The 18,502-nt window shown below is 44.5% G+C and overlaps 1 protein-coding gene across 1 annotated transcript in view; it reads left to right on the top strand.

Moving 5' to 3' along the window:
• Positions 1-16,514, top strand: part of PRKCSH (protein kinase C substrate 80K-H) — a 132,519-nt gene extending 116,005 nt beyond the window's left edge. The window contains exon 18 of the mRNA XM_060094076.1: positions 16,498-16,514. The gene's annotated coding sequence lies outside the window, so the exon portion shown is untranslated. The remainder of the gene's footprint in view (positions 1-16,497) is intronic.
• Positions 16,515-18,502: the final 1,988 nt, after the last annotated feature.

Genomic DNA, 18,502 nt, shown 5'->3' with positions numbered 1-18,502 from the left:
TTGCCTGGTTTTGGTATCAAGGTGATGGTGGCCTCGTAGAATGAGTTTGGGAGTGTTCCTTCCTCTGATATTGTTTGGAAGAGTTTGAGAAGGATGGGTGTTAGCTCTTCTCTAAATGCTTGATAGAATTCGCCTGTGAAGCCATCTGGTCCTGGGCCTTTGTTTGATGGAAGATTTTTAATCACAGTTTCAATTTCAGTGCTTGTGATTGGTCTATTCATATTTTCTATTTCTTCCTGATTCAGTCTTGGCAGGTTGTGCATTTCTAAGAATTTGTCCATTTCTTCCAGGTTGTCCATTTTATTGGCATAGAGTTGCTTATAGTAATCTCTCATGATCTTTTGTATTTCTGCAGTGTCAGTTGTTACTTCTCCTTTTTCATTTCTAATTCTATTGATTTGAGTCTCTCCCTTTTTTTCTTGATGAGTCTGGCTAATGGTTTGTCAATTTTGTTTATCTTCTCAAAGAACCAGCTTTTAGTTTGGTTGATCTTTGCTATCGTTTCCTTCATTTCTTTTTCATTTATTTCTGATCTGATCTTTATGATTTCTTTCCTTCTGCTAACTTTGGGGGTTTTTTTGTTCTTCTTTCTCTAATTGCTTTAGGTGCAGGGTCAGGTTGTTTACTCAAAATGTTTCCTGTTTCTTAAGGTGGGATTGTATTGCTATAAACTTCCCCCTTAGAACTGCTTTTGCTGCATCCCATAGGTTTTAGGTCGTCGTGTCTCCATTGTCATTTGTTTCTAGGTATTTTTTAATTTCCTCTTTGATTTCTTCAGTGATCACTTCGTTATTGAGTAGTGTATTGTTTAGCCTCCATGTGTTTGTATTTTTTACAAATCTTTTCCTGTAATTGATGTCTAGTCTCATAGCATTGTGGTCGGAAAAGATACTTGATATAATTTCAATTTTCTTAAATTTACCAAGGCTTGATTTGTGACCCAAGATATGATCTATCCTGGAGAATGTTCCATGAGCACTTGAGAAAAATGTGTATTCTGTTGTTTTTGGATGGAATGTCCTATAAATATCAACTAAGTCCATCTTGTTTAATGTATTATTTAAAGCTTGTGTTTCCTTATCTATTTTCATTTTGGATGATCTGTCCATTGGTGAAAGTGGGGTGTTAAAGTCCCCTACTATGATTGTGTTACTGTTGATTTCCCCTTTTATGGCTGTTAGTATTTGCCTTATGTATTGAGGTGCTCCTATGTTGGGTGCATAAATATTTACAATTGTTATATCTTCTTCTTGGATCGATCCCTTTATCGTTATGTAGTGTCCTTCTTTGTCTCTTCTAATAGTCTTTATTTTAAAGTCTATTTTGTCTGATATAAGAATTGCTACTCCAGCTTTCTTTTGATTTCCATTTGCATGGAATATCTTTTTCCATCCCCTTACTTTCAATCTGTATGTGTCTCTAGGTCTGAAGTGGGTCTCTTGTAGACAGCATATATATGGGTCTTGTTTTTGTATCCATTCAGCCACTCTGTGTCTTTTGGTGGGAGCATTTAGTCCATTTACATTCAAGGTAATTATTGATATGTATGTTCCTATTCCCATTTCCTTAATTGCTTTGGGTTCGTTATTGTAGGTATATTCCTTCTGTTGTGTTTCTTGCCTAGAGAAGTTCCTTTAGCATTTGTTGTAAAGCTGGTTTGGTGGTGCTGAACTCTCTCAGCTTTTGCTTGTCTGTAAACGTTTTAATTTCTCCATCAAATCTGAATGAGATCCTTGCTGGGTAGAGTAATCTTGGTTGCAGGTTTCTCTCCTTCATCATTTTAATTATGTCCTGCCACTCCCTTCTGGCTTGTAGAGTTTCTGCTGAGAGATCAGCTGTTAACCTGATGGGGATTCCCTTGTGTGTTATTTGTTGTTTTTCCCTTGCTGCTTTTAATATGATTTCTTTGTGTTTAATTTTTGACAGTTTGATTAATATGTGTCTTGGTGTATTTCTCCTTGGATTTATTCTGTATGGGACTCTCTGTGCCTCCTGGACTTGATTAACTATTTCCTTTCCCATATTAGGGAAGTTTTCAACTATAATCTCTTCAAATATTTTCTCAGTCCCTTTCTTTTTCTCTTCTTCTTCTGGAACCCTATAATTCGAATGTTGGTGCGTTTAATGTTGTCCCAGAGGTCTCTGAGACTGTCCTCTGTTCTTTTCATTCTTTTTTCTTTATTTTGCTCTGCAGCAGTTATTTCCACTATTTTATCTTCTACCTCACTTATCCGTTCTTCTGCCTCAGTTATTCTGCTATTGATCCCATCTAGAGTATTTTTCATTTCATTTATTGTGTTTTTAATCGATGCTTGATTCATCTTTAGTTCTTCTAGGTCCTTGTTAACTGTTTCTTGCATTTTGTCTATTCTATTTCCAAGATTATGGATCTTGGAAATAGAATCTTGGATCAGCTTTACTATCATTATTCTGAATTCTTTTTCAGGTAGACTGCCTATTACCTCTTCATTTGTTAGGTCTGGTAGGTTTTTATCTTGCTCCTTCTCCTGCTGTGTGTTTTTCTGTCTTCTCATTTTGCTTATGTTACTGTTTTTGGGGTCTCCTTTTTGCAGGCTGCAGATTCGTAGTTCCCGTTGTTTTTGGTGTCTGTCCCCAGTGGCTAAGGTTGTTTCAGTAGGTTGTGTAGGCTTCCTGGTGGGGGGGACTAATGCCTGTGTTCTGGTGGTTGAGGCTCGATCTTGTCTTTCTGGTGGACAGGTCCACGTCTGGTGGTGTGTTTTGGGGTGCCTGTGGCCTTATTATGTTTTTAGGTAGCCTCTCTGCTAATGGGTGGGGTTGTGTTCCTGCCTTACTAGTTGCTTGGCATAGGGTGACCAGCACTGTAGCTTGCTGGTCGTTGACTGAAGCTGGGTGCTGGTGTTGAGATGGAGATCTCTGGGAGATTTTCGCCGCTTGATATTATGTGGAGCTGGGAGGTCTCTTGTGGACCCGTGTCCTGAAGTTGGCTCTCCCACTTCAGAGGCACAGCACTGACTCCTGGCTGCAGCACCAAGAGCCTTTCATCCACCCGGCTCAGAATAACAGGGAGAAAAAGTAGAAAGAAAGAATTAGTAGAAGAAAGAAAGAGACAGGGAAAGAAAGGAAGAAGGGAAGAAAGGAAGGAAGGATGGAAGAAAGAAAGAAAGGAGGGAGGGAGGGAGGAAGGCTGGTAAGAAAGAAGGAAAGAAAGGAGGGAGGGAGGGAGGAATGAAAGCAAAAGGAAGAGTGAATGGAAGAAGGGAGGGAGGGAGGGAGGAAGGAAAGAAAGAAAGACAGAAGGGAGGGAGGGAGGAAGGAAAGAAAAAGAAAGTGGAAAGAAGAAGGGTGGGAGGGAGGGAGGGAGGAAAGAAAAAGAAAGAAGGAAAGGAGGAGCAGAGGGAGGGAGGGAGGAAGGGAAGGTAGGAAAAAAAGAAAGAGCAGGTAAAGTAAAATAGAATAAAGTATGAAATATAGTAGCGTTATTAAAATTAAAAAGTAATTATTGAAAAAAAAAACGGACCGATAGAACCCTGGGACATATGGTGGAAGCAAAGCTATACAGAGAGAATCTTACACAGAAGATTACACATACACATTCACAAAAAGAGAGCAGGGGGAAAAATCAAAAATCTTGCTCTCCAAGTCCACCTCCTCAATTTGGGATAATTCGTTGTAAAAAGAGGAAAAGGGCAAGAAGTCTGAAATCTTGCTCTCTAAGTCCACCTCCTTAATTTGGGATAATTCATTGTAAAAAGAGGAAAAGGGGGGAAAGTCTTAAATCTTGTCCTCAAAGTCCACTTCCTCAAGTTGGGATGATTCGCTGTCCATTCATGCACTCCACAGACACAGGGCACAGCAAATGGACCGTGGAGCTTTAATCCGCTGCCTCCGAGGCTGCACAGAGAGATTTCCCTGTCTCTGCTCTCACAGCTCCCGGGTCTCAGCCTTGGACCTGGCCCCGCCTCTGCGCGTAGGTCGCCAGAGGGCGTCCGTTCTTCGCTCAGACAGGACGGGTTTAAAGGAGCCACTGATTCGGGGGCTCTGGCTCACTCAGGCAGAGGGGAGGGAGGGGCGCGCAGTGTGGGGCGGGCCTGTGGCGGCAGAGGCCGGCGTGACGTTGCAGCAGCCTGTGGCGCTCCGTGCGCTTTCCCGGGAAAGCCGTCCCCGGGTCCCGGGACCCCGGCAGTGGCGGGGTGCACAGGCCCCCCGGAAGGCGGGGCGGACAGTGACCCGCGCTCGCACACAGGCCCGGCGGCGGCGGCGGCGGCGGCGGCGGCGGCGGCGGCAGCCCCAGCGTCCCACGCCCGTCTCCGAGGTCTGCGCTTTACCCGCGGCTCGCGCCTGTCTCCGGCGTTTCCCCAAGCAGCCCTCTTAATGCCCTCTCCTCGCGCACCAGGAAACAAAAGGGAAAAAAGTCTCTTGCCTCTTCGGCAGCTCCAGACCCTTTCTCCGGACTCCCTCCGGGCTAGCCGTGGTGCACTAACCCCTTCAGGCTCTCTTCCTGCCGCCAGCCCCAGTCCTCTCCCTGCGCTCCGACTGAAAGCCGATACCCGAGCCTCAGCTCCCAGCCCCTCCCGCCCCGGCGGCCGAGCAGACAAGCCTCTCGGGCTGGTGTGTGCCTGAGGGCACCGGTCCTCTGTGCCAGAATCTCTCTGCTTTGCCCTCCGCACCCCTGTTGCTGTGCTCTCCTCCGCTACTCCGAAGCTTTCCCCCTCCGCCACCTGCAGTCTCCGCCCGCGAAGGGGCTTGTAGTGTGTAGAAACCTTCCCTCCTTCACGGCTCCCTCCCACTGGTGCAGGTCCCGTCCCTATCCTATTGTCTCTGTTTATTCTTTTTTTCTTTTGCCCTACCCAGGTATGTGGGGAGTTTCTTGCCTTTTGGGGGATCTGAGGTCTTCTGTCAGCGTTCAGTAGGTGTTCTGTAGGAGTTGTTCCACGTGTAGATGAATTTCTGATGTATCTGTGGGGAGGAAGGTGATCTCCGCGTCTTACTCTTCCGCCATCTTCCTCCGGGTCCCCCAAATAGTTGAGTTTTGAGAGTTCTTTATATATTCTAGATAAGAGTCATTTGCAGATATGTGTTTTGCAAACATTTCCTCCCAGTCTGCAGCTTGTCTTTTCATCTTCTTGCCAGCCTGTCTTGCAGAGCAAACAATTTTATACATTTGATGAAGTCCAATTTACTGGTTTTTCCTTTTATGGATCTTATTTTTGGTATCAAGTTTAAGAATTCTTCACTAGTCCTAAGTCCCAAAGATTAGATTTTCTCCTTTTTTCCCTAAAAGTGTTATGGTTTTATGCATTACATTTTCATTTCGTCCATAATTTGAGTTAATTTTGGTACGAAGTGGAAGATTTAGATAATGCTTCTTCCCTCTCCCTCCCATAAATGTCCAGTTGCTCCAGCATTATTTGTTGAAAAGTCTATCCTTTCTCCATTGACTGTTTTTGTGTCTTAAAAAAAAATCAGTTGGGCATATTTTTGTGGGTCTATTTCTGGGTTCCCTATTCTACTCCATTGTTTTAGGTATCTATCCTTTTACCAGTACCACCATATCTTGATTTCTGTAGCTGTACGGTAAGCCTCAACATTGGGCAGAGTGATCCCTTCCATTTTATACTTTTTCCAAAATTGTTTTCAGCTATTCTGTGACCTATGCCATTCCATATAAATCTTAGAACAAGTTTGACTATGTCTATGCAAAATCTTCCTGGAATTTTGACAGAAATTACTTTAAACTTATCTGTCAAGGGGAGAATTGTCATGTTTACTATGTTGAGTCTTCTAATCCATGGACATGGTATGTCTTCATTTATTTAGATCTTCGATTTCATCAGCATTTTGTAATTTTCAGGATACATATCCTGTACATGTTTTGTTAGATTTACACCTAAATATTTAATCTTCTTTGTTACGATTGTTAATGGTATTCTGTTTTAAATTTTGGATTCTATTGGCTCACTTAAATTTAAAAAAATATTTAAAAATTGAAGTATAGTTGATGTTCAACATTGTAAGTTACGGGTGTACAGTATAGTGATTCACATTTTTTAAAGGTTATATTCCATTTATAGTTATTATAAAATATTGGCTATGTCCCCTCTGTTGTACAATGTGTCTTTGTAGTATATTTTATTTTATTTATTTATTATTATTTTTTGGCTTGCTGCATGGCTTGAGGGATCTCAGTTCCCCAACCAGGGATTGAACCTGGGCCATAGCAGTGAAAGCCTGGAATCCTAACCACTAGGCCACCAGGAAACTCCCACCTTGTAGTATATTTTATACATAATAGTTTGTACCTCTTAATTTTTCCTTGGGCATCTGCAGTCACTTTCTAAATTCGGCCATATATCTGGTTGCCTGTGAGTATTGTAATCCTTAAATCAAAAAGTTGAAAAAGGGAAAAAGAAACAAACAAACAAACAAAAAAGATACTGTTCCTTAAAATCTCCTGGAAGCCACTTCGGCTGGTAGGGGTTGAAACAATGCTAGCTAGACTCAGTGTCTGCACCTCAGTGATCAAAAGCAGTAATCAGCCATCAGAACATAGAACCCAGATAATTGGAGGACAAGGTCTTTTTGTCCCACCCTGGGTCTAGCAAGCCACACCTGGCATAGGTGCCACTGTCTCCAAAGCTGTCTGCCATGGGCTGAGTGGTGTGGGATGGGTACTCACTCTTGCACTAAAGGCTGAAATTGACTGAAATGGCTGCAGTGGAGTAGCCAAGATTTCCCATGGAAGCCACGAATTCAAATAAGACTCCATCGTTTCAAAAGAGTTAACTTCAGAGAGTTTGTGGCAGTACAATTGTTGTCTATGTGGGGAATCAGGTACCTGGTGCTTCCTTCTCCACCATCATCCCTGACATAACTTTCTACACAGCTGCTTTTCTCTTTTCCTTTGGCCTGCCACTCGGCTTGCGGGATCTTAGTTCCGTGACCAGGACCGGGGATCGAACCCGGGCCCCCTGCCGTGGAAGCGTGGGAGTCCTAACTACTGGACGGCTAAGGAATTCCCTACACAGCTGCTTTGAATGTCCCAATATCTCAAAGAATCTCACTCCAGCGTCTCCTCCAGAATTTGGGCAGTCTATGGTATGTCTAAACTCCATAATCTCTTGCCCCAGATATTTGTGGGTCTCTAGTCTGCTGTGCATCTTTATGAGCAGTGCCTGCTGCTTTTCCTACCTGAGAGCTGAATTAGGCTCAAGAGAGACCAGCGCCTTGCACCTGTCCTCCAAGCATCTCCCAAACAGGTTAGAACAGACTTACACAACAATTAGTGGGTAAGGTTTGCTTTGCTCCCTACAGTCCTAAAATTGGGCAATGGGCTACTGTCACAGCCCAAAGGGAAGAAAGGCAGAGGCCACAGTAGAAAGGGAAGATGTCTCTCAGAGACAGAACTGGCCAACACAAGGGATCAAAGACCCCATCAAGAGACTGGTCCAGTAGAGGTGAGGTCTGTCTGAATTCAAACTCCCTTGGCTGGCAAAAAATGTCTAGACTTAAGGGAGTTGGAGGATGGGCTTTGTAAAAAAAAAATATTTTATTCAAATATAGTTGATTTACAATGTTGTGTTAATTTCTGGTGTACAGCAAAGTGATTCAGCTATATATATATACACACACACACACACACACATACACATACACACACACATTCTTTTTCATATTCTCTTCCATTGTGGTTTACCACAGGATATTGAATATATTTCCCTGTGCTATATAGTAGGACCTTGTCGTTTATCTGAGGAAGGTGTTATAGCATCTACAGTCCAGTCAGAAGAGACAAGCCATCTTCGGTATATTAATAAGGAGGATTTAGACTTCCTTGGTGGCGCAGTGGTTAAGAATCTTCCTGCCAATGCAGGGGACACAGGTTTGATCCCTGGTCTGGGAAGATCCCATATGCCACGGAGCAACTAAGCCCGTGCACCACAACTACTGAGCCCAAGTGCTGCAACTACTGAAGTCCGTGTGCCTAGAGCCTATGCTCTGCAACAAGAGAAGCAACTGCAATGAGAAACCCATGCACTACAATGAAGACCCAATGCAGCAAAAAAAAAGGGATTTGATATAAAAATTATTGGCCAGTTTAAAAGAAAATTTTAGTTTTATTGGAGTATAGTTGATTTACAATATTGTGTTAGTTTCAGGTGTACAGCAAAGTTATTCAGTTATACATATACATATATCCATTCTTTTTTAGATCCTTTTCTCATATAGGCTATCACAAAAAATTGAGTAGAGTTCCCTGCGCTATACAGTAGGTCTTTGTTGGTTACCAATCTTAAGTATAGTATAGTAGTAGTATCTTATATCTGTCTATCTATATATAGTTTCAATTTTAGAAACGTGGAAGATGGGTCCTGTGGGGTTGGAACACAGAATCCTAAGAGAGGGAGAGAGGGGTGCAGCTTGACTGGTGATTGTTTCTCTGAGGAGCCTCAACGAGGCGGGTTCTGCAAGTGATGAGAAAACTACCAGCTGGAGTTAGCAGCTGATGCTAGGAGGACATGCCTTTGCCAGGGTGAAGAAGCTGGTTTGACCAGAAACTGGAAGAATCAAGTCCCTTCTCCCCACTACAGCCTTTCAGGCTCTCTATCACCCCCTGTTGGTAGCCTCTAAGAGGGAGCCTGCACCAAGGCAGAAACATGGTTTGCTGAGACCCAGTTCCAGCAACACACACACAAATCTGTAGGGATGAGATTGAAGCTGAGAGACAGTAGCTTAATAAGTGATTCCCACTCTGCTTGAAGGATACAACCCCCCGAGGAGGTGGTAAAGCACAGATTTTGAGGTGCTGCTGAAAATTTGTGTTACAAATGACCTGCTCAATTCAGTAAAAACTCGTATGTGTACTGTCTTTTGTAAGAAGAGCATCCATCTGATCTTTTTTTTTTTTTTTTTTTTGCTGTACGCGGGCCTCTCACTGCTGTGGCCTCTCCCGTTGCGGAGCACAGGCTCTGGACACACAGGCTCCGCGGCCATGGCTCGCGGGCCCAGCCGCTCCGTGGCATGTGGGATCTTCTGGGATAGGGGCACGAACCCGTGTCCCCTGCATCGGCAGGCGGACTCTCAACCACTGCGCCACCAGGGAAGCCCCCATCTGATCTTTTTAGCCCCTTTCCTTTCCCCGGTAAAAGGTCCCCTCTCCTAAACTCTCATGGCTATTCCTGAGTTAGCCCCAGGATACCAGGTGACAGGTAAGAGAAAGGAAGTAGGAGTTGAGGCAAAGGCCTCCCCAGAGATGTTTGTGAGCCATGCACACCTGGGGCCAGTACTTGTCATGCCCATCCCAGTGAAGGCTCTGTGAAAATAAGGAACACTGAAAGGAGATGAATATAGGGTAGAGTTCTGCCCACAGAAGAGGAATCGGTTCAGGAAGAGGAGACCAAGCATCCTGGGGGTAAAGGAGATCCTGGAAATAAGAGTGGGGAGGCAGAATGTTGAAGCAGAGAGTAGGTTTCCAAAGAGACAAAGGCTAGGGCTCCAGAGGAGGAATAGCGGGGTCCTGGGGTGTGGGGGATGGAAGAACAGAGTGGTAAGAGTTATGTAAGGTGGAAGAGCAGGGTCCCAATTGGATAGAGTAGTAGGGAAGAGGAGAGCCACTGGTTTTCAGAGAAGATGAATGGGATCTAGAACAGGAACAAGTTAACTGTAGTACGTTTTAAAAAGTACTACAAAGCTACAATAACCAGGACAGTGTGGTACTGGCATAAGTTTAGACATATGGATCAATGGGACAGAACTGAGAGTTTAGAAATGATCCCCTACATTTATGGTCAATTGATTTTCAACAAATGGCCCAAGAAAAGTCCATGGGGAGGGACTTCCCTGGTGACCCAATGGTTGAGAATCCACCTTCCAATGCAGGAGACATGGGTTTGATCCTTGGTCGGGGAACTAAGATCCCACATGCCAACTAAGCCCATGCACCACAACTAAAGAGAAGCCTGTGAATGGCAATGAAGAGCCTACAGGCTGCAATGAAATATCCCGTGTGCTGCAACTAAGACCCGATGTAGCCAAAAATAAATAAATATTTTAAAAAAAAAGAAAGGAAGTCTATTCCACATGGTTTCAGGGGCTGGAGGAGGGTGTGAATGGAGGGTTGCTGTTTAATTGGGTATAGAGTTTCAGTTTTGCATGATGAAAACAGCTCTGGGATTGGTTTCCCATAGTCAATGTACTTCACACTGCTGAACTGTACACTTAACAATAGTTAAGATGTAAATTTTATGGTATGTGTATGTCATCACAATTAAAAGTATAAAGTTTTAAAGCAAGAGAGTGAAAACACTACTCACAGAATGGAATAAAAATTTGAAAATAATATATCTGATAAGGGACTTGCATCAAGAGTAAATAAAGAACTCCTATAAATCAATAATAGAAAGCCAGACAACCCAGTTTAAAAGTGGCAAAACACTTGGGACTTCCCTGGTAGTCCAGTCGCTAAGACTCCACACTCCCAGTGCAGGGGGCCAGGGTTCGATCCCTAGTTTGTTCCCTAGTCAGGGAACTAGATCCCACATGCCGCAACTAAGAGTTTGCATGATGCAACTAAAGATTCCGCATGCCACAACTAAAGATTCTGCATGCCACAACTAAAGATTCCGCATGCCACAACTAAAAGATCCTGCATGCCACAACGAAGATCTGGTGCAGCCAAATAAATATTTTAAAAAGTGTCAAAACACTTGAACAGACATTTTTCCAAGGAAGATACTAATGGTCAAGAACATATGAAGATTTCTGAACACGATTACACATTACGAAAATGCAAGTCAAAACCACAACGAGGGTGGGGGTTAGGTGAAATGCACGAAGGGGGTCAAAAGATACAAATTTCCATTTATAAAATAAGTCACGGGAATGTTATGTACAGCATGGCAACTGTAGTCAATAAATACTGTGCTGTAGATTTGAAAGTTGCTAAAAGAGTGGAGCTTTAAAGTCCTCATTGCAAGATAAATTTTTTTTTGTAACTATGTGTGGTAAGAGAGGTTAACTAGACTTATTGTGGTGATCATATTGAAATATATACAAATGTGGGAGCATCATGTTGTACAGCTGAAACTAATATAATGTTATATATTAATTATAACAGTTTAAAAAAACCCCGTAAGACACAACTTCACACCCACTAGAATGGCTAGAATCAAAAGTGAAAGAATAAGTGTACTTGAGGATATGGAGAAATTGGAACCCTCATACACTGTTGGTGGGAATACAAAATGATGCAGCCACTTTGGAAAACAGTCAGGCATTTTCTCAAAACTTAAACCCAGAATTACCATATGACCCATCAATTCCACTCCCAGGCATATGCCCAAGTGAAATAAAAGCACATGTTTACCCAAAAACTTGTACATGACAGCCCTGATTTGAAACAGACTGTCAGCTATTTCTCCAGCAAAGATGGGTTTATTCAGGATCAGCAGAGAACTGCAATTCAGGGTGTGCAACCACCGCAAGCTGTGTGCAAGTCTCCCCAGAGCAAGGGAAGGAGAATGCTTTTACAGAAGGGAAAAGGACTTTGGGAGGGTTATAGTAAAATCTACGGTGTTTCATTGACTGAATCTTTGCCAAGAATGGAGTCTTTCTTCTTCCTCTTGGGCTCTGCTATGATTGCAGGGTGTGGGAGCTCCCCCTTCTGCTCTCCTGACTCTATTTAATTAATTTTTTTATTAAATAAGTTTTATTTAAACAAATAAATGTTTATTAATTTTTTATTAATTTTTTTACAAATGCTTATAGCAACATTTTTCATAATAGTCAAAAGGTAGTAACAATCCAAATGTCCATTAACAGATGAATAAAGAAAATGTGATATGCCTATATAATGCAATATTATTCAGCCATAAAAACAAAGGAAGTATTGATACCTGGATATCCCTTGAAAAAATTATGCTAAGTAAATGAAGTCAACAACAAAGTCCACATATTACATAATTCCATTCATATGAAGTCAGTGAATACTGAAATCTATAGAGACAAAAAGTAGATTAGTGACTGCCTGGGGCCTGAAGGAGGAAAATGGGAAGATACTGATAGCTAAAGGGTAGAGGGGTTTCTTTTTGAGATGATGGAAATGTTCTAAAATTGATGACAGGGACTTCCCTGGTGGTCCAGTGGTTAAGACTCCACATTTCCACTGCAGGGGGCACGGGTTCCTCCCCTGGTTGGGGAACTAACATCTCGCATGCCGTGCAGTGGTGGCCAAAAATAAAATAAAATAAAATAAATAAAATAAAATTGACCATAGTGATGAATATACTGAAAACCACAGCACTGTACATGTTAAAGTGGTCCATTGTACATTTTAAAGTGGTCCATTGTATAGTATGTGTTGCATCTTAACAAAGCCTTTCAAATAAATGGCTAAATGCATTAAGAGTTTGCAATCCAATCTCTTAAGCATATTAATAGTTTCTGGGTACATCCCACATTTATATGATGTGGAACATTTATAATTTAATGTGGGACATTTATAACAATTATAATAATGTGGGACATATATGACATTTATAATTTATTTTATCAGTGAAAACAGGAATTTTGCTGTACGGCTATTACAGTTGTTTACATCTCAAAGTGCTTTAAGAACACACTGAAAAAATAATGTAAAACATACATCTAGGGCTTCCCTGGTGGCACAGTGGTTGAGAGTCTGCCTGCTGATGCAGGGGACACGGGTTCGTGCCCCGGTCCGGGAAGATCCCACATGCCGCAGAGCAGCTGGGCCCGTGAGCCATGGCCGCTGAGCCTGTGCGTCCGGAGCCTGTGCTCTGCAACGGGAGAGGCCACAGCAGTGAGAGGCCCGCGTACCGCAAAAAACAAAAAAACAAAAAACCCCTCATACATCTAAGAATTTAATGAACATGTCTCATAGCTTGTGACTGGTGAGAGGAGATCCTCCTGCTCCAGTCTGGCCTGGCCCTGGCAACCCACTTGCTCTGGGCTTGCTCCTCAAGGGGTCGGTCCATCTAGAAACAGCTTTGAGTAACCTGCTTACACCTGTGCCCCATTCAGGTCCGAAGCAGGATTTGGTTGAAAGCAAAGATCCTTGGAGGGTCAGAGCGGAATCCGGGTCTGCTTGGCCACGTGATCTCCACCTGCTGTTAACTCTGGGGGCGGGGTGGTGGTGGTGAGAGGGGGTCCTTGCGAACAGTCCTCTAGGGGGCACGTCAAGGGCAGGTGGGTGAGGCGACGCTCGGCTGGGCGTGGACATCTCTACGCCTTGTGGATGCGCCGGGGATCGCGGCTTACCGGCACTTAACCGCCTCAGGTGTCTCTGCTGGACCGTCTGTTGCGTCTTGACCTGCCTGGGCCGCGGGAGACGAAGGGAGGACGCCGGGGACCCCAGAAGTGGGGAAATGGTGAGTGTGCGGGGCTATGTGTCCCAGGACGGGGAGGGGGGATTGAGTCGGAACCTGCCGTGGCGGGACGCTGGCCTCCCTGCAGTCAACTCGAGTCTGCGAACTCGCGTGGGCCGGGGGTGCCTCTCGGACCTCAGTCCCCTCCGTCTTGCTAGTGGGGTCGGGGCCGGCAGCCGGGACCCCGGGAGTCCTGTCCCGTCGCTTCGCGCCGCGACTTCGGCTCCTGGGCAGCTCTGCGCCCGCAGCCCCCCCCCCCCCCGAGTCCCCCAGATTGTACGGTGACCTTGGGGAGGGTCATCAGGGGACAGTCGTGACTCGGTTTCCGGGGTTCGTGCTTGGGAGGAGCTGTGGTCTGTGGTGTCCCCAGTCCCTGTTTTCTTCCCAGGCAGCACCCATTCTCTTTCGAATTTTTTAAAATTTTAGGAAGCAGGACCTCAAATCCATGACACTGTCCCCCCAGCCTAGCTCTTCCTAGGACTGGCAGTAAATCCCTAAACTTTCAGATCCTTTCCACCTTCCCAAGGCCCACTTGCCCTCTCGAATTCACAGCATCATTATCAGCTGTTCGTTCTCCGTGGTGCATTTCAAACGGACCCAGTATTTTAATTGTTTATTCTCCGCAGCCGATGGATGGCTTTTTTTTTTTTTTTTTTTTTTTTTGCGGTCCGCGGGCCTCTCACTGCTGTGGCCTCTCCCGTTGCGGAGCACAGGCTCCGGACGCGCAGGCTCAGCGGCCATGGCTCACGGGCTCAGCCGCTCCGCGGCACGTGGGATCCTCCCGGACCGGGGCACGAACCCGTGTCCCCTGCATCGGCAGGCGGACTCAACCACTGCGCCACCAGGGAAGCCCCGGATGGCTCTTTTTAAAAGATTTATTTTTTGTTTGTGGATATTTTACATGAAAGGAAATCAGAGAATTACCAGCTGGAACTACTTTATATGAAATCCTTTTGTCTCTCCCCCTGGATCTTTCCTGGATACCTATATCCTATGGGAAGTCTTTGGGGCAGAGGTACGTCTTTGGAAACTTTCCTAGGTGTTCTCACTTGTCAGCCCTACCCCTCTCTGTGTTTGTCACCTTGAAAAATTTATTCACTTATTTGAGCCTCAGTTTTTCAATATATAAAATGCATTTAATTAATAGATCTTGAAAGACAGTATAAAATATTTACAAAGAAGTGAGTCTCAAAAATGAAATAATGTATTTCAGTATTATTACATTATGTTTGTTCCATTTATTTCTTGTTTCCCTTTTTTTCACTCCCCTGGGAGCATGTATAAATATTCTGAGGTCTTGTTAGGAGCCAAACTTGGGTCCACTCGCCCACACATAATAAAGCCAATCTACTGACACTGGGATGTGGTGAAGGAAAGTGCAGCATTTATTGCAGGGCATCAAGTAAGGAGTCCAGGTAGCTAGTGCTTAAAAGTCCTGAACTCCCCAAAGGCTTTCAGGGAAAGATTTTTAAAGATGGGGTGAGGGAGAGGGTGTCGTGGGGTGTATGATCAGCTTGTGCAAATTCTTCTGATTGGTTGGCAGTGAGGTAATTGGGAGTCAGCATCATCAGCCTTCTGTTTCCAGCTGTTCTGGGATCTAGGTGCTGGTGGGCAGCATACAGTTAACATCTTCCACCTGGTGAGGATTTCAGTATCTGCAGAACAGCTCAAAGGACATGGCTGAGAATATTATCTATAGCCCTTGAGGAGGAACTAAAGGTTCTTGACTTTAATGGCTAAACTATTATTATTTTATATTGCTTGACTGTTCTTTTTTCCTGCATTTTCTCACTTCTCTGATTAAATTTATTCTTTGGAACTCTGGGAAGGCCTAGGAGGCTAAAGTTTTTCTACAGACAGGAGGCAGGTGGAGGACATGGCCGGGGGTGGGGGGAGGAGTTCTGTTCCAGAAGGCCCCATAGGGTCCTGCTTGGTTACAGTCTGTCCTTATTTTGGGGGCGTTTCAAGTGGAATATCAGGTCTTAGACTTGCAACACTTAGAAGTGTTCAAATGTGATTGTTTTCCAAGCAGTTTCTTGCTGTGGAAATAATAATTAACTGTTATATTCATTTCTGAAGGGAATAGATATTTGTGAGTTTGCTCGTTGAACTAGCCTTGCAATTTTCTTCCCTCCTTTACACATAAACACTGCTTTTGAGTGACTTTACTGGATTCTGCAAAGAGTGGGTTCGTCACTTTTAAAATATCAATGTTGGTCCAGAGAAACTTGGCTGGGAGCAGAGTTTGAGGTCAGTGTCTCTAAGAGAAGCCCCCGCCTTGAGGCTGCAAAGGGAAGGACTTGAAGGCCATTTGGTTCTTCTTGAAAGCCTCCCCCTGCAGATGCTTACCTGCTCACACCCACCTGAGAAAGAGCCCTTTCTACTGAGAGAAGCTCCAACCCTGGAAAGCTGGGGACGCACCTGCAATGGGGGTGGCAGGGTGGAGTGATGCCCTTTTTGAGGCTGTAACTGTAGTTCCTTTGTGCCTGTTTCTAGATGTAGGTTGGAGTTTTGCATCCACAGCTTAGGCATGATCCAAGTAATTTGTGCCCATTGAGAAAATCTGTGAAGGTCACGCATTCTGTCTTCTGATAAAGGGTCTTGAATTTGGGAGTTCTCTGGATCAGAACCTTTAGTTGAATTTGGGTGAGAGTTTCCTCATTGTGAGAATGGAAGCCTGGGGGAGGGAGCTTTTTCCATTATTCCCCAGGCAGAGGAGGGCAGGCGGAACTCCCAGAGTTTATTCTTGTGACTGCTCTGGTGTCCCCACCCTCCTTCTCCAGGGACTGACCTGGCCTGGCGGTTCTATCTCAACCAGGAGAGTCTGGAGCCCAAAGCTTGGGAAGGTGTTTCACTTTCAGAATGTAGCTTTTGCTTCTGAACAGTGGGGCTCAGGCTGCTTATTTCAGCTGATTCGAATATTTGTGATTCTTTCCCTTGATTCCTTTATCTGTTGATTATTAGGGCCCTGTAACTGATTTCCCTTAGCAGTTTGTAATTTTATTTCCTGTGGGAGTGTGTGAGACTTTTAATTCCTTGGGCTTTGAGAATGTAAGTTGACTGGAAGATACAATGTGAGTTGGACGAGAAAATTCTGGAGACAAATAGAATATTTGCTCCTTTTAGGGCAGAGAACCTCAAGATGTGAGATGTGTAAATTTAAATTTTCAGGTACATTTTCTTTTTTTTTTTTTTTTTTTTTTTTTTTTTTTTTTTTTTTTTGCGGTACGTGGGCCTCTCACTGTTGTGGCCTCTCCAGTTGCGGAGCACAGGCTCTGGACGCGCAGGCTCAGCGGCCATGGCTCACGGGCCCAGCTGCTCCGTGGCATGTGGGATCTTCCCGGACCGGGGCACGAACCCGCGTTCTCTGCATCGGCAGGCAGACTCTCAACCACTGCGCCACCAGGGAAGCCCTTCAGGTACATTTTCGATTTTTAAATTAGGTTTTCTATGTGCATATCCCTGAGAAATTTGATATTTAAAAGGCTACACTATTGCCAAGCCAAATGAATTTCCATTTTAATTGATGGGAGGAAAACTACTCAAAGCTTACTTAAACCTTTGAGAACCATGCTATGTTTATGGGATTAGGCCCAAACCTTTAGTGCATTACAATATGCAACCTATTCCCCCCAATACCCTCCAGTTTGATATATAAGGACAAACTCTGATGCCTCCTATTATTTTTTTTTTCATTTTTAAAGTTCACTGATTATACCCAACCTTGTTCCAGAAAGGGTTTAAGGTGGCTTAAAATAGCCTCTTGTTTAGTTAGGAAGAGATTTGAAATTTTTCATTTTTTTATGGCTTAAGCTTTTATAACCATTAAGGTTTAAAGGACTATATCTTAGAATGGTTTCCTATGAAGAAAAGTTAAAATTAATGAATTTTAAAAAGCAAAAGTAAGTTAAAAATACAGGCTAACAGATAGTCAAGTAGGTAATAAATTACGTACTGTTTATTTTAATAATGCATGTTAAGGTTAAAAAAACTCTGTAAGATAAGAATCTAACTTAAGAAGATTCCCCACCAGCATATCCTGGTCGCCTCTAGTGCTCTTGCTTCAGCCACCCCAATTTGACCTGTGTTGATCATTTCTTGAGCTTCTTGTGTTTCTTTATATAAAAACAAGCAATTGGGGCTTCCCTGGTGGCGCAGTGGTTGAGAGTCCGCCTGCCGATGCAGGGGACACGGGTTCGTGCCCCGGTGCAGGAAGATCCCACATGCCGTGGAGCAGTTAGGCCCGTGAGCCATGGCCGCTGAGCCTGCGTGTCCGGAGCCTGTGCTCCGCAACGGGAGAGGCCACAACAGTGAGAGGCCTGCGTACCGCAAAAAAAAAAACCAAGCAATTGCAAATGCATTTTCTTCTTACACGTTTGTGCTTGTAATGAGCAGACTCCCCATTTTTTTCTGTTTTTGGCTGCGTGGCTTGTGGGATCCTAGTTCCCAGACCAGGGATTGAACCCTGGCCCCCTGCAGTGGCAGTGTGGACTGGACTCCCCATTTTTGGATGTTTGACAGCTCACAGCTTAAGCCTCACCCTGCCCTCTTCCTCTCGTGCCCCCACCTGGACAAGCTGATGAGAAAGCCTGGGTGGTCTCTCCCTTAGAGCAGGAGATTCCACGTGCACAGGCCCCTGTGTGCAGAACACTTGCCCTAGCCTCACTCCTCAACCACAGTGAACACCCAGGCCAGCCTCCTCTCTTTGTTTTCTGAAGCCATTTCTGAGCTGCTTGAGAGGCCAGCGCTGCCCTTTCTTGAGACCTCAATTGTGTGAGTTTTAAGCCTTTTCCTACCCTTTTGGTATGTGTGCATGTGTGTGCACATCAGCATCAATCTCAACAAGGGAACCCTACCTCTGCAGGTGACCACAACAGTTGGCACCATGAGCAGCACGTCCGGACCTGACCACCCCACCACGGGTCTGTCTTCTCTTGCTCTGACTTGCTCACCTGCTGTGCTCTCTGATGGGGGCCGGTGCTGTGGGCTGCTGGGTGCTGGGGAGCTCGTGCTGTGAGCTGTGCTGCCCTTTGTTGCATTGTTGACCCCACCAGGACTCAGTTCTATGTTCAGCCAACCAGAGATGGCAGTTTTGAGAATTCCTAAAGCTTTTAGGAACAGGAGTATGGGATTGGGGC

Source organism: Mesoplodon densirostris, chromosome 3 (assembly GCF_025265405.1).
Source record: "Mesoplodon densirostris isolate mMesDen1 chromosome 3, mMesDen1 primary haplotype, whole genome shotgun sequence".
NCBI classification, from domain to species: domain Eukaryota; kingdom Metazoa; phylum Chordata; class Mammalia; order Artiodactyla; family Ziphiidae; genus Mesoplodon; species Mesoplodon densirostris.
The sequence above is the reverse complement of the archived record's forward strand: the minus strand, read 5'-3'. Positions and strand labels throughout refer to the sequence as shown.